We start from the raw sequence: 16,739 nt of genomic DNA on the forward strand, positions 1-16,739 counted from the left end.
CCTGAGCAGCCTGAGGGACAGCCCCGTGTGGCCAGTGAGGATGGATGCACACTGCTAGAGGCTTTTTCAGAATCTGACCTGAAACTTCACAGACAACACTTGTTTTATAGAGAGCTGTTCATCTGACAGCTCTAGTCAAGTGGTGGCTTCTCCACTCTTCCCGATATACCAGCAAAAGGGATCTGAATAACCCCAACAGTGTGCACAGCTGATGCAGGGCCATACTCAGCATTGTGATACCACCTAATAATGTACATACATCCCTGCCATCCCTACACTGAATGTTAGATGCAACTTCTATTTGGGGCTGTTCTAGAGATCTAGATTCTGGCGTACACAGGTTTTGTTTTGCCCTAGCCTCTATAAATCTTTTGTGTACATAGTGCAAGAAAAAAAAATTAAATGCAACAAAAATGAAATGGAACAAAATGAAATTTCTTTTAATTGAATCAGAGACACTGGTGGAAAAGTAAAGTAGACATAAATCACTGTGATGCAGTGGGAAGATGTTCTTACTTTTCAAGTCCACGTCATTCTAGCTTTTTTCCTTAGATACTGAATTATGCCTTTAGCTTTGTGTACTTCAGCTCTGTTTCACTGACATCAGCCTTGTGCTGTTGCTGTTATTTTGCAGAGGCATAAAGTTTGGCTCACTGTATTTTCCCAGCCCTGAATTTAGCAAAGGCTTTTCCTCTTTTAAAATTCACTAAAGTGTGCTGGTGTGAAGATGCTTTGGAAAGAACGGCTTCTTCAAATCTTTTTTAGTCTATTGCCAAATTAAATGTCTCTATAAAGGACTTTGCAAGTTTTAATTATGTTTCTACAAAATCACTGAAATAAAGTACTAATTTTGTGCATTTCCACACTTTTCGAAAAGGAAAGAGTGTTTATGGATCAACTGCAGAACTTAACATGTTTGTTTAAAATATTTATATCATAAGATTCCTGCAATCCAAATCCACAGTTAATGAGCGTACAATGTGTCTTCTAGTTTGGTTCTGCTGCTGGTGGCTTGTGACCGAAGTAAAGATTCACTTAAGTTGTAAATGAAATATAGCCCTGAAAGTATAGGTGACAAGGCAGTGCTAGATTTAATTCCCATTGCATGACTCACTTCATTTTCACGTCTCTCTACACTTGATTGTATACACTGATATTTTAAATACGTTACAAATTTAATAAGAGGCATCAAATAGGATACACAATTTTTAAATTACATCCAGGAAAACATCTGAGACTATAGAGTGGGAATTATTCTTGCATGAAAGATAGTTTCTATACTTTACTAGATTAATTGAATAAACAAAGTAATATTGAAGCTCCTCAGAATTTTATACAGAAGGTCAACTCATGACATTTCCCAGATAGCAAAACAATGCATTGATCTTGAATAGACTTGTATGTTTTAATAACTTCAGTGGATTGCTCCATTGGACTTTTTCCTCTGTAGTTTGAGAGTGCTCAGATGAGATCAAGAGGGGACTACTCGCATCTAAAAAATCATCTGGCAACAGGTTTGGGGGCTAAAAATTCAGTCTTGAAAGTTTTATTTATGCAAGTATGTCTATTACCCTTTAAGAACTATATCTTAGAAAGTATTAGTCTCTTGAAGTGAAGTTGTTAATACAGTTATTGCTTTACCAAGATATAATACCCTGAAGGCATCTGATGCAATGTTGTTTTGCTTCCTATATAGTATATTTTCTGCCTCTGGTCTACAAAATGTACTTTTTTCTTGAAACCAAGCTCCAAGACATTACTTATTGTTTCTCCAGATTCCTTCCATATGGAAGACATGCTAGTGTATGATAAAGGTACAGAAATCATGAGGATTAGTCCAATATTCTTTTGAGATGACTAGCTAATTTCAGATAGTTCAGAAATGGCCTTCTCCACAGTTAATTCTGTATCATGGTTACTTTTCTATTTTTTTATTTTTGTTTTTTAATTTAAGATTTAGACTTAAAAAATAGAGACTGAAGATCTTAAAATCAATCATCAGCATAATGAATATATATAATTTTATTTCTTACTATGCTTGGGATCTGCACAGTTACATTTATGTGTGAGAATACAATTAGAACAAAATCTGTAAATAGAAAATCTCATATTTGACCTTGCTTATGAAACAGATTATCACACTAAGAGAGTTACAGTACACTTACATTTCTTAACAGCTTCCTTAGCTCTACCAAAACCAAAATCCAAGCACACCCTATTTGTCAATACATCTAATTAGGACTGTTTGAAACTTGCTGTAGAGGCCCTTTCTGGATTTATTTATTTATTTATCATGGTACTGGAAATAATTTACGCTATTTCAGCTTTGGTGTCAATGAAGTGTAAATAAATAACAAATACTCAGCTGAAATAAATAACTGGTAAGAGAAGGTTTCTTGTCACATAGGTCATTGTGACAACCTGTGTCCTGGGCAGTTTCAATGAAAGCCTGCACTGATACTTCTAATGGAGTACTCCGGCAATACCCAGATGCAGTAAATAGAAATACTAAGTTGAGACACGTGGAATGATTGCTACTCAGGAGCTGGTAACCTGGAGCTACTGTTTACCTGTTCTTTCGTTATTAGGATCAGGTTAATGGATGGTGAAAGAATTCAGGATTTTGGTAAAAGGAAAGCTATTTCTGCAGAATTAACAGGCAAACAGTGAAGCACTCTTGCGTAATATGGAAGAGTAATAATATGGATATGGTTTAGTAGAGGACTTGTTAGTATTAGGTCAGAGGTTGGACCAGGTGATCTTGGAGGTCTCTTCCAACCTAGATGATTCTGTGATAAAATCCTACTGAAATCAGGAGGTTAGCAGAACTGAAACCAGTTATGAAACCCAGGATGCAGAAACATTTTAACTTACAAGACAGTTTGTAAATTCATGTTGGTCTTTATCTTCCACGTTTCAAGGCATTCTCTGAGAAACCTTGCTTTAGCCTAAGATAGAAGATATATTTTGAAACAGGTCGGTCCTTCATTTAATTTGATACAGAGATATTCAAACCCATTGCATTCAGCTCTGATTGAATAGAAGGTATCATTTTAAAAGTTACTTATTATTTCAGCCCACCTTGTTTAGCACTGAAGAACAACCTAAGAAAAAATCAATTTTCCATCAGGTGTGAAGCATTCTGGCTTTTTTTTTTTTAAACTCAGACATGAGTGAAAGACTTCTCTGAGTATTTCAGTGCCCAAAAGGTGGAAAGAACTTGAAAACCAGAGATTTGAAAAATTTATAAACAAGTTTCTTCTCCTGCTATTCTGATCTGCTATTGAGACTCAGGGCCAATATTTTGCCTTTCTTCCTTTTTGGTTAAGAAAAAATGTTGAAAACTACATTATTCATATATAAGGCTGCAAGGAAGTGAGCCTGAATGAATAAATTGAACAGATGTGTCACTTTCCATTATGCAGATAGAATAAATAACTATGTCTTATGCAAGTACTATCAAATTACTAACTACCCAATGCCAAAATAGTCTTGCACGAGCAGGCAGGCTCTCAGCACCCATAGTAAGCTCAGCAGCTGTAAACCTGACTCTGTGGATATGTGCTGATTTCATGCTGAACAGTTTGAGCTCTGTGTTTTTGGATTATGAAGAATAACACAGTTTGGTCTTTTGGATCTTCAGATATTTAGTTTAGTTTAGTCTCCAATAACCTGCTTGAGATGATATAATGTAAAAAAGCTGTTGTTGTTTTCACTTTAAGAAGAAAGTGAGTATCATCAGATATATCTGTTTCAGTTTGTGCTTAATTTTCTGTTTTACAGAGGATTTTTTGGTGGTGGAAGTTTGCTTTTAAAACAGGAGAAGTCAGAAACAATCCCCATGTCTAGTTTAGAGAGAGATGAGCAATGAAAAATAGATTCATTGAAGTCTGCTTAAGGACCTGGTTAAAATTCTGGCTTTCTCTAACAGTAGGGAATGTGTTCTGTTACTTGCTTTCTTGGATTAGATCTGAAAAATCCGTCAAAGTAAAAATACAAGTTATTTCCTTCTTGTATTTGTAACAGAGGCTGTACCAAAGCTCATAATGAATTTGTGCCTCAAAAAACATTCTTGCTAGAGTTGCAGTGTTTAAGGTGATAGGAGAAGCCTAAAGTCTTGTCTGCTTCTGGAAACATAAGTATCTCATTGCATTTTTTTTTTTAAGTTTAGGTGTGACAGAGCTAGGCTACAGGGAAAATTCCCTCTTAGTTAATTATGTTCTGTCTTTCCAATTGTCTGCAGTTAGACACAGTCATTTCCTTTTCTTCCAGCCTCATTTCTTGCTCTAACTTTTCTGTGAAATGTTAAACAGATGCTTTTTTAAGATCCAGAGGTAGATATATTCACAACACAGGTAAAGCAATTCCTGTGAACACTCTGTACTCCAGATTTTTTTTTTTCCCACAGAAAACCTTAAAGTATTCCTTAGACATTTGTCACAAAATTCAACATTCTTTTGGAGAAGGTGTAAACATCCTTCAGTCCATTGGGTCTTTCACATCTGAAAAACTACCTTCAAAAGAGTTGGAAAGACTCATTTAAAAGACAAATTACTTTGACATTTTTTGTTAAGAAAGATACAGAAGTTAAGAGCGTTATTTTTGTACACTGAAATGTTACTGAAATGGGAGGAGCTACTGAAATGGCAGGAGCTGACTGTGGACCTTGTTAAAAGTATCAATCTAAAATCAGGCATTTCAGAGTGAACTATAATAGATGCAAGTAGGTTGTATACAACTGGGAATATGCATTCTCTGCAAGTCTGCACTTGTTATTATGGCATGACCTAGCTTTGACTCTGCATTGTCAATTAAAAGGAGAACTAAGTCAAGTGGAAGAGGCTATATCTGTGCGTGTAGAAATTGCCCATTCTTTCACTGTAGATTTCAAAATACTAACAATCATTGAGGATTAAATAATAACAACACTATATGAAGCCTGCAAAATGAAGCATCCACAAATAAATTCCCTGCCTCTACACTCCCGTCTACACAGTTTTATTTCACCTTCTTTGCCATATATGAGACCTTTTTTAACTGTGATCCTATAGTACTTTTCTGACAGGATCTCTCCTCCATTTCATATATAAAATGGATACTGCTCATCTAGTAATCCTGTATTAACTTCATTGTTTGGCCTCTTGTACACCATTAAAGCCCTGTCTGAGGAGAGAATTTATTTCTACTTTTACTTTTTGGCAGTGACCGTTATCAAGTGTCTGAGCAATGCATAGGCTTTCTTTTATATTCACCCTGAACTTGTGATGTAAGAGGTTGATATCATTACCTTTTTATACACAGGAAAATGAAGCCCATACAGAATTAAGTTGAAACTACATACTAATTTTTGATACCTAATATGAGAAGCCTAATCTTTTATTTTTCCTCCCGTTCCTAGCTCTCCAGTATGAGTTACAGCTAGGATTTCTGCAGAATCATAAGTTTGACATCTGTAAAAAACAAAGCACAGTACTAAAGACTACTACTAAAATTATATATTTTTAATGATTACTCAGCCTTTGACAGAGGCAGGCTTAAAATCCGGTTCTCTAGTCAGCTTTCATCTGCCACAAGAAGAGTTTTCCTTTTCTTCTTGTAGAACTATTTATTTTGATACCAGACCCAGCCAAGAAACAATGTTCCAAATATATGACTATTTTCTTGAGCTCCAGGAATTTTTTCTTTCAAATCCAATCTGATACATCTTCCCTCCATCTTTCTCCTTAGCACCCAACAACTGCTTTTTTTACCCAACCAAAAGTAATTTCAGCAATATTTCATTTCGGTAAGCAGAGACTGTTTCCACAGCACAAACAGTTCAGTGTTTCAGAAGCAAATTATATTCTGCTTCTTCCCTGGCTCTCTGACAGGCCAAAGCAAAATGGAGGAATTATTGAAACACCAGAAAGTCTTTCTTAGTGGTCTACTCAATCTCATGGAAAACAAGTTTTCCCCAGCCAGCCCCACTGTCTTTTCTCTCCTTTGTCCTAGCTGTCTGTCCTTCTCCAATCCTCTCTTTTTCTGCCCCGAAGTCTCTTGTCAGTGTTACATTCAGAGATTGCTTGCAGGGTTGGAATGTGGGGGAATAAAGAACACAGAGGACATTTAGATCCCCATCCTCCAGCAGGTAGAAATACTGGCCATATGCTCTGTACTGATATCTCTGGGGGAGTTTACACTGAAAAATTGAAGAAAATTCTGCTAAATGTATGCAATCTATTTTTTTTAAATGCTTGTGACATGTTTCAATTGGACTTTGGTTCACGGAGATGAAATGTTGTCTTCTAACATAAGACCACCACCTTCCAAAAGTTCAAAAGTTCAGTGCTTCAAAATTTGATTCATGCTTCACAATATCAAAATGACCTGAGAAATTCGTACCTGAATCCTTTTGAAATCTTTAACCTGGGGGGGAGGGGTATGACGTGGGTCAAATAACAGCAGATATTTTCCTGACTTTGCATTTAGAAATGACCAAACAACTTTGGCTGAGAATTTCCAAACAAATTCAGCCTGAGGTGTACAGTCAACATGGGAACTTTAGTCTTGGTGGCTTCAGTTCATTACAGTTTTCCTGGACTTCAAACAAGATCATATAAATCGAAAGTATTATGCAATCTTAATCTTCCCCAAACCATAGTGGATCATGCAAGAGCAAGTTTTATTGGTACTTGGTTTCTTCCTTCACCCCTACAAATGGCCCCTTTCAGAGATGTGGTGATCTCTGTAAATTTGACATTAACAAATATGAAGGTTACAGAGACAGATTTTCACGCCGGTAAGAAGACTTTGCTCTATTTTTATAAAAAGTCTGGGGAAATGTCCCTAGTGATAGCTGTGAATAAATCAGTGATATAATCTGCAGATTTTATAATCTACAGGCATCAGTGTCTAGTACTTCTTCCCTTCTCCATTCCCACTCAACACACACACACACCAGGTGTAGATAGAATTCCCAAATAAAGCAGCCATTGAGATTTAATTTGTTTTCTAAAACAAATCTATGGATTAGCCAAAACAGGCCTCAGGCACAGATATTAAAAGCAAAGTGAAAAACTTGAAGTTATGGCTGAGTTATAGGGTTACTGTTACAGGGACTATATTTATCTTGATATTATTAGCATGTAGTTCAAAACGGTACTGATTTGATTTCATGCATATATAGTGTGGTACCCAATGAGTATTCACTTATCTTGACATCAGCTTTGTATTTGTCCTACAGATAAGTGAAGGCATAGTTAACCTGGATTAAAACTGCAATAAAACAAGTTTTTTGGATTTTAACTAAGTAAATAGGTGGACTGAGGTTCAGATTCTCCTATAGGGTTCATTTTCTACTGTAAACTTAGTTTAAAATTCAGATTTCACTGCTGTTTAAAACCAAGGCATCCAGCCTGAGTTAAGCACACACAGGACAGGTTTCTCTCCAGCAAAGACAGGTTATGAAGCATATCCCATATCATATGACTGCAGTGTTGGAAAACTATTAATTTGGAGAGTCAGTAAAAGAAGTTGCCAAAATTCACAGTCTCCTCTGAAGCAATCAGAAAAATAAGGTCTCAGCTCTGAACACTGTAGGCTGTTGACTTGTCGCAGATGCTGCATTTTGTTTTCTAACATTCCCACAGGCTATTGCAGTATTTCTTTTTTCTTCCTCCTCTGTTTAGTTCAGATATTCTGTGACTTTCCTTGAACACACCTGCTGTAAGAAAAGCATTCAAGGCAACTTTGTGAAATGTTGATGTAGTCATTTTTCAATTAATTATTTATGTTAACAGACGCTGAGCTTTCTAAATTCATTTCCAGGAACCTGTCCTATTTTCCCAGAGTGCCAAATTCAGTGAGCCATCTCTGAAAATCAGGAGAGATGAACCAAGTTTCAGGCTCTGCCACTGCTCTGGTAGAAGACTTTGAGCCAGGCATCTTTTGTCTCAGTTCTCTCACTTAAAAATTGCAGATAATGCTATTTTTCACCCAGCTGTGTTAAAGCACCTGAAAGTCTGGATGCAAAATATTATATTCAAGACAAAATGTCCCTTGCTGCATAGTAAAGAAGTACATCTTGCAAAGATTTATGGTTTATAAACAATTCTGAAATCTCTGCAAGGTACTGTTTGGAGTACTGGAAGTCTATTATTAATACTTACTTATTCTGGGCTTTTTTGATACAGGCCATATTTTGCTGTGAGTTTTGCTGATGCCTCCCATGTGTTGGAAGACAGTTGGGGCATGTCTGCTTTTCACAGTTATGTCCTGAAATCCATTGTTTATGAATCAAAATTAAACAACAGCAACAAAAGCTACAGTCTCAAAAAAAAAAAAAAATCACGCTGATGGAATTCTCAACTGATATAGAATAACATTTTGTAAAATCAATTCCTTCTAGGTGATGACAGATTTCGGAGATTAAAAGTAAATACAAATTGTATAATTCCACTTTCAATTCTGCAATTCTTCCCAGAGTAATAGACTGATTCTTTTTTTTTTTTTTTTTTAAATCTACTTGGCCTACTTCCGAGTTGTGCTGAACAACCGCTGCTTCCAAGGAATGCAAGAGTGGTACATGCTCATTAACTCTGAGCTCAGCATCTTGAGCATAAAGTTTTGTTATGTAGCCATGGATTAATTATAAATTACGATAAGTATGTTGAGTTGGTCTATGTGTTTTGTTCTATTTTAATTATGACTCATTGAATGATTTTTATGACTGTTATTTAACGCAGACTTTTCTTCTAAACAGTTGTACCACCAACCACTGTCTATGCAATAGGGCAGGATATCAATGACAACAGTTTATTCTATTCCTGGGTGTTTTCTGAATTGACACAAGTAGACACAGTCTAACGCATTAGGCCTGAATTGAGTCCTTTCTCATTTGTGGTTCTTCTGGGTAAATTTCTGTAGAAGGGAAGAAACACTTTATGTTAAGAGATTTCTTTACATCCCACCCTGAATGGAGGATTGTAAGAGATTAGCTGTAAATTACTGATAATATGAGGATTTTATGGTAATGGGTAACAAGTTATTGTCCTGCAAGATGGTTTGGTTCACCGAGAGTTAGTACTATTTCACATTCAGAGGCTTTACTTGATCCATTCCATAACTGGGGCCTGACTTGCAAAGCTTTTAGTTCAAGAGTTGAATTTCACTGATGTGGAATCCAGGTACGCTATACAGTGTTATGCAGTACCCTCCCCTTTTTTTTTAAACCTGGTCTGAGTTTGGGGCTTTTTAGAAGCAGATAAAATCAAGTATGTTATGCGTAGATTTATTTTTCATAGCTCAGATAAATACTCTACATATATTACTGTTGCTGAGCTACATTGCCATGGAAGCTTTAGAAACCACAAGATGAGTCAGTTGAACTCATCACAGTTTCTTTCTAGGTAAAAGTGATGTACATTCAAAGAGTTTACTGTCTTTGTTAGAAAGTAAAATATTTTTTAATTTGTATATAATTACTATTGCAAGTAAAATTATATCTAATTTGACAGTTAAGTTAAAATAATGGGAAATTAATTCTGTGAGGAGAAATAAGGCTATCTATTATTTCAAAAAAAAACAGTGTAGGAAAGGTATAGAAATTTTGTGCACTAAAGTGTCAGATGTTATTTAAATAGCTAAAACCTTTTTTTTTTTTTTTTTGAGTTACATTTTATGGTCTTTGCTATTTTTCACAGAATTTAATTCAATTCTATGCAGAGAGCAGAAGGCAGGACTGCGGGGAATTCAAGTGAAGCCAGCCACAAACTGGAGCTGTTGAGAGACAGCAAAAAGCTTATGAAAATGATAATCTCAAGTGTCTTCTGCCATTTCAGGTTAATCAGATTGAACAGTCTGGTGCCGCTGAAATTGAACTATAAGCCAGGTCATATCTCAGATCTCTGTCCCCTTCTATTTTGTGGTTTTATGGAAGTCTGTAACCATCAAACAAACCTACAGTTCACCTTGTAACTTTTAACAGATACGCCTGTGGTCCTTTTCTGTTAACAGAGGGAGATATTGGCATTGCAGCAGGGCTCTGTTCCTCTGTTGGTTTTTGGGAGCTCTTTGGAGGTGCTTTGGAAAGTTGAGCACAGTTGAAAGGTGTGCTAAAGGTTATGAATTCTCACTCCTTCTCAAGGTTGGCCAAATTCTTCTCCAGGGTGTAGAAAACTATCATTCCATGTAGCAAGAAGTGGTAGTACTTTGAAGGCTAAGCATACCTTTACTTCTTTTGTAGAATAAGTTTAGCAGATCTGCAGCGAAGTCTCACTGATAGTACATGTTAAGGAGGGAGCCTCCATCTAGCTGAGTCTGTGGGAGCTGCACTAGCCTCTTGTCTGCTGGAGACAGCTATTTGGACATCTAACATGCTATTAAAAAGCCCATGAACACATTTTATATGTTTTAGAGCTTTTTAAGTGTTATAACAACTTCACACAGTATGAACGAACATAGTTGTAATTCTAGCTGGAGTTGAGCTCATTCAGCTGGACTAGTATAATCCACAGCTCTCATTGTTCTCAGCTTTGGAAATTCAGAACATCCATTAAGTGCCAAAAACCTAAGGATACCTCTTACGTTGATACTTAGTTGGACTGGTGGATGCACTGTAGTAGCTGTGTGTTGCTTCTGTGCATCTGGACTTGTGCACGTCAGTTCACTGGATTCACAGTATGGCACTGTGATGCTGCAAACTTGGCTGCTGCATCAGTACATTGTTGCGTGGGTGGAGAGGCTTCAGCTCTCTCTTTGTAATGCTTATATGGACTTGATTGCTGTTGATGGTGAGTTACATGAAAGGAGCAGTGCAGATTCAGAGTCTCTACTGCATCTGCCTTACAGTGATCTAGACCAAAATGTTCAATAGCATGTGGCAGCCACCAATCATCCTGTGTTTTGTCAGCGTGCATATTTGCAAAATTAGAGGAAGACTTCCTGCTGTGGACTAATACGTTGAAACAATGGTCACTACTGAACTTTCACTGAACATTAATTTCTGCTGTGACTTTGTTAACATACTTAGCAAAAGGTGCCCGTGCTACCTTGAGCTATTGATTGTAATGTAGATCTGCTGCTGCTTAGCTTTGTCAGCTTTTCCTATAAAAAATGCCTGATATGCGTTTCAGTGTCATGATGAGGACGTGTGAATTGCGCTTTATGTAAAGGCAGGTGCTTTCGGTGCTTTCATTTGACTTTCAGGATAAAGCCTGCTGGTGGTAACTCTTAGCAATTTACTATCAAATGTGCTTTTTCTCGTTTAAACTATTCTACAATGTTGATTAAATTAAAGGTCAAATGTAGCGGTCTCTTCCCATAAACCGGGGTAAGCCTTTCTGATATGAACAAGATTATTTGGATGTAGCTAGAGGAAGAATTGGATCCTATAATCTTGCTCAAGAGAGAAGTCAAAAGGTTGAAGTCCACTTAAGGATTCATGTTATTGTCAGAAACGCAAATAAAGGAGGTGGAAGTCACGAGGCTGAATGATGAATGACAGGACAGCATCCTGGCTACTCCCAAGTGATGGTATGTGGAAATCCTAGAGGGTACTTTCAGGCACCAAATCTAGGGGTATCTTAAATTAGTTAGCTCACCAAACTAGTGAGTTAAACAAGCAGCTCTCCACAGTGTGTGGGATCAGGGCATTGTGAAGTCTTGTCAAGATACTCCTTGAACACCAGCCTGGAGAGGGCAAATAAGGCACCATGTATTTGTACCCAAGAAACTTGCTGTGCAAGTCCTGTACCCTTTTCCCATGCAGTAGTTCCATTGACTGCAGTCCCAAAATGCATGATTTACATTTAAGCATCATCGAGCATTACATGTCATTGTTCCACTGTATTTTATGTTGAAGAGTATTAAAACTACAATACTGTAGCTTCAATTAATAAACGAAATTTCATCTTCATCATGTGTTAGTAGTAGACATCACATATTTCCTTATTATTTGTCTTCTTAGAGAACCTGTGATAGTGAAATCAGTAGATCTACATTTTATTAAACTTGCAGAGATATTTGGAAAAAATCCTTTTAAATGACAGGACACTTCAGTTACAGTCATGGCTTGAGGAACAGTGAAATAACCTTTGAATTCTGCTTCACTTGGATAGCTTGTAATGAAAGACTTTTTGTCAGTAAGCATTATATATCTGATAAGACTCTGACTTGAAATGTATGCGAAACTGAAATGAGCTGGTGTTCCTATTGATCATTGCGTACATGGTCAATACAAACTACAGAATTAATGGATTGCAAAATAATATGCTTTTGGCAGTAGTACTCCAAATTCACTATAGCTTGATCATTATAGGAAAGCACAGAGCTGTGCAATAAAATTAACACTGTTTGCACTCAGCTCCTAAGAAAGGGTTATGAAATCTGAAGAAAGATTTAAAGTGTTTTTTGTTTTTTAAGGAGTGTTGAAATTCTCATTCCTGTGCCTTTTTATTTGTGCACTTCACCTCTGTGGGAGTAGCAGCTAAGGAAGGGCAGCTGAAGCCCAACGGATTAATGAAAGGGAGGGAAAGGCAATTCCCTTTTCTCTTTGAGTGGGTTGGTGTCTTTCCTCAAAGCATGTGATGAATGTGAAAGCTATAAAGACTAAGTGAGAAGCTAAGAAGCTGGGACTTGAGAGAAAGAGTTACTTCCCAAAAGGACAGTAAAAGCAGGAATGCAGTGTCAGTGAAGCTGCTGCGAGCAAAGAATAGAATGCAAGTGAGTTACTTTTTTTTTTTTGGTGAAGATACAAAGTAAAAGCAGGGCCCCATTGGTAAAAGCAGGACAGTGGACTTAAAACTGGAAAAAGAAAAGAAATAAAAGCAAGCCAGGGGCTACATCCTGTCCATAAACTTCAAATGTTCTTTCAGCCATTTTTGAAGTGATTTTTGCTCCAGTAAAACAATAGTCCAAAGGACTGAAGATTTTTCCATATTAGTGGAAGCTTCACTGAAGTTAAAAGAAATTCAGTATGAAATTCTTACTTAATGACTCATCATATTTGGTCATTTCATTAGCCCCCAAGAGGAGGGAAAATCTGTGAGTCTGCTTGTTGTCATCTTTTAGTCTCCTAAAATGAGTAGGGATTTTTTTACTTATCTAGTTTTACGAAAGATAGTGGCCATATCATGCTTCAATGTGCAACCTGAAACTCTGATTTATACACTCAGTTCTGAGTGAAAGGCACTGGCAGTACTGCTGTTCCTTTAGTTCCTGGATTCTTGCTGCTTTCTTACTGGCTGCTAAAAATTGAGCTGGGGTGAAGAACTTGGTTTGCAGTGACTGTCCAGATAGCTGAAGAGACCACAATGGTAAAAAAAGTGTCAGTCCCGTCCAGGCCTGGGACCTGCAGCAATGATGCTCCCTCAGCAGGGTCTAGACTAGTTAATGTCCCAGGGTGGAATTTGTGGAAGGGATATCTTTTTATTTTTTTGTTTATTTGTTTGTTGCACCTAGAATAATGAGAAGAGGACATAAAAAGATAAATCAAGTACAGAAGTGCATAAAAACCAAATTAGGTTTACCTTAATTCCCAACCCTTTCCAACCACAGTTGTAGGGATCCTTGCATAGCAATGTTAACTGGTTTCCTCGTGCCTGCAGGCATGTTACCTCTGCAATTTACTCTTTAAGAATGAAAGTTTGAGTTTGCTGAGAGACGGACTCCCAGTTCCAGGAAGAAGTCTTGATGTTCTCCCAGCCCAAAGGTTAAGGCTCTAATCCATCCCCTGGAGCTAAAACAAAACAATGATAAAACTTTCCCACTACTTACAGAACATAATTGTTGTCAGAATATTTTGAAATGAATAAAGGTTACAGTTAAAAGTTTCCATTCACTTCTCTTCCCTACTGGCATGGTTGCTGCCATTGTTCTGATTTTGTGAGTACAAAATGATTCTGTAAAAACATCTTATGTCATGACACTAAACGATTACTGCTATTCACAGCTTGGGGAAACACCATCCTCCTCTTCCCTGGCATGGTGATAGTAGTCACTGCATCTGGACTTAGTGCCAGTTCTTTGTTAAGTTCCATTCAGAGTAGCTAAAAGTGCCCTATCTACCCACAAAGGGTGAAGAGTGCACAAATATGTGTACACACAAAAGTTTCTCATGGGTTCCCTTTCTCTGTTACTTTGAGTGAAAACTGAATTTATAAGATCAATTTAAAGAAATTATAGAGGAAATTACTTCTTAGATGGTGTCTAAACATTGTTCCAAGTGTCTCTGGATTACAGTTTCATGTAAGAACTTTTTCTTTCTTTTTCCTCTATTCAGATTTTGCTGTCTTTTGTATCATGGTGCTAAGAATACTGAGGAAGTCATTGAACTTCTGGGCCTGGGGAGGAAGTGAACTCTACTGTAAAGATGCAGAGGAATATCAAAGTTCCTGCATTCTCAAGCATAGGCCAGGTCATTAAGAGGATAGTAGCAGTAGATGGTAGTCTAGCAAGTAGCCTAATTAGTAGATCAACAGTCTCCAGATTCCAGGGCTTTGTGTACCAAAATCATAGTTTGGCAAAAAGTGCTCTCATAAGCCCAAACTTTTGCTGCACTTCTGTCGTGTACCCATCCTTGCCTTTTTGTGGATTTATTGATTTGTAAAGATTGAGTTTAATTTTAAACAGAGAAAGGAGGAACAAAGATTTAGAAAATGGGTTGGTTTGTATTCTGTAGGACTGAAAAAGCACGCTCAGAACATAATTTCTCTTTGATTTTGGTGAGCATTTTTGCTGGCTGTAGAACTGATTCAGCCTTGAATCTTCGTGTAAAATTGCCTTTTAGGAATACTTTTTTTTTTTTTTTTCTTTTCAAAGAGTTGTTTTTAATACTGTGTGGTTTAGTCAGAATAATGGAAAATTTGAGTATCTGTCAGTGTGCAAAGGATATGTGTAGCTGTCTTGGTCCAAGAGCATAAACTGCCAATTTAAGACAGTACAGATAACATGATATCTTTTACTGAACAAAGAATAATTCATCTAATCTTTAATAATACATCCAGAAGAGGAATTTCTGTGTCCTGAAGCTTAAATGCTCTAAAATATTCTCATTCCAATAAAAAGTATCACATCTACCTTGTCTACTTAAACACGTTCAAAATGATGGATCGGTGGCTATTTTGGGTGCATTTTTACTGTGGTGTTATCTTAAGTCTCATTGAACTCACGCAACTCTTTGCAAAGCTATAAACATGCAGCCTTTATATGCCAAACTGTATCACAATCCCCCTTCTCTCTTTGCTCTCGTCACACTTTCAAAAGAAGTATAGTTTAAACAGAGTGCTGCATGAAGGTATTCTTGGTTTATTTTTATTATATTTTACTTTATTTTTGTCAGCTATAATACTTTTGTCAGCTAAAATACTTTCAAGAAATGAACACAGCTTTTGATGAATTTTTGATGAATTTCATGGGGGGAAAAACAGGTAGAAAATAGATATAGGCCTCTATAAAGCAATTATTATTGAAAGTGTGATATCTGGAGATATACTACGGTCATTTTTGTATAGAGGAAAGACTGTTAACAATCACTACAATTATCAATCACAGTGTGATTGATAACATTTGCAGGTGCCAACACTTTAATTGCAGTCTTTTTATTGTTTGCATCGCCAGTTAGCTGGATCTGTAGAGAGGTATAATAATAAATCTAGCCCACAGAGCTTACTGTGATTGCACGTGACCTACAAGCTTGTTCCACCTTGAGTAGAAGCTCAGGGCATGAGGAAATAAAATGAGCAGGAATAAAACAGAAATAACTATTGTAGAAGGTTAGTACCTTGGTTCGTACCTTGATGATTTTACATGGCAGTATTTCCAGGGATCGGGTGTTCAAAGGCACTTAGATGCTTAAATGCAGTTACAGATTACAGTTACCAGTTATCTGGTCTTTCATCTTCGAATAGCCTCACTGAAGTAAGACGATAATATTGCCTTCTGAATAGAAATGGAATAAAAATAGGAGTTCTCTCCCTAAGAAATTTAAATAAAATACTAAAATTCTTTCCCTGAGGACCTAGCTGACAAATGTGTGACATGCAAGTCAGTGCCTAGTGTTACCGTTTGGAGGAATAGATAGTAAAATAGAGGATGTGTTCACCTTAGCTAACTTGGATTCATAGAGAGCTTGCACAAAGGATGCAAATTGATCTCAATTACACTAACTGCATTGTCATAAGCAGAACTACTACTGCAATTTCTCTTAAGATCTCACTGGGGGAGAAGTTTTAAACTGCAGCCAGGCCTTCCTTGGAGCACTTCTAGATAGGGTCTGTCCAGGAGATGTACAGTATCAGAACGTCTCCCCCCAAAGCCTGACCTCTTTGTGGGCTATGGCATCTGGCTCTGGGCCTTCTGGAAGAGCAAACCTTGCAATGAGCTTTCATCAATTCATGATCACAAAAGGCACAGCAACTCTGCTAAGAACCTTTATAAGGTGTCTTATTTTCTTTCATCTGAAAATCTCAGAGTAGATCTGAAATTTCTTCTGGGAAAAAAAAAAAAAGCTGTTTTCCTGCTGAAGGAGAAAACAGAATTATAGTGTTTACTATGTTGACTACGAACAGGAAGTTAGAGGCAACCTGCAGGTAGATTTTTTTTTTTTCTTTTTCCAATTTTCAATGAAAAATGTCAGCAACTCGGCTCCAGGAGCCTTGTGCGTCCAGAAGGGTTCAGACACACTGCACTCTTTTCTTTGCTCTTTGATAATGAACTTCTGAAGTATTCTGGTTTAAAAGTGCTTGAATAGGGAGAGATGTGTA

At 37.0% G+C, this 16,739-nt stretch overlaps 1 protein-coding gene and 1 long non-coding RNA gene across 6 annotated transcripts in view; one reads left to right on the top strand and one right to left on the bottom strand.

The window, feature by feature from the left end:
• LOC308187627 (uncharacterized protein) overlaps positions 1-16,739 on the top strand; it is a gene marked incomplete at its 5' end in the record, with an annotated part of 91,496 nt that overhangs the window by 49,589 nt on the left and 25,168 nt on the right. The window lies entirely within an intron of this gene.
• The window catches only part of LOC308187629, a 31,853-nt gene continuing 17,118 nt past the window's right edge, over positions 2,005-16,739 (bottom strand). Inside the window, exon 3 of the long non-coding RNA XR_013944827.1 lies at positions 2,005-7,702. This is a non-coding gene — a long non-coding RNA (uncharacterized lncRNA). The remainder of the gene's footprint in view (positions 7,703-16,739) is intronic.

Source organism: Anser brachyrhynchus (assembly GCF_964034855.1).
Source record: "Anser brachyrhynchus genome assembly, chromosome: 1".
NCBI classification, from domain to species: domain Eukaryota; kingdom Metazoa; phylum Chordata; class Aves; order Anseriformes; family Anatidae; genus Anser; species Anser brachyrhynchus.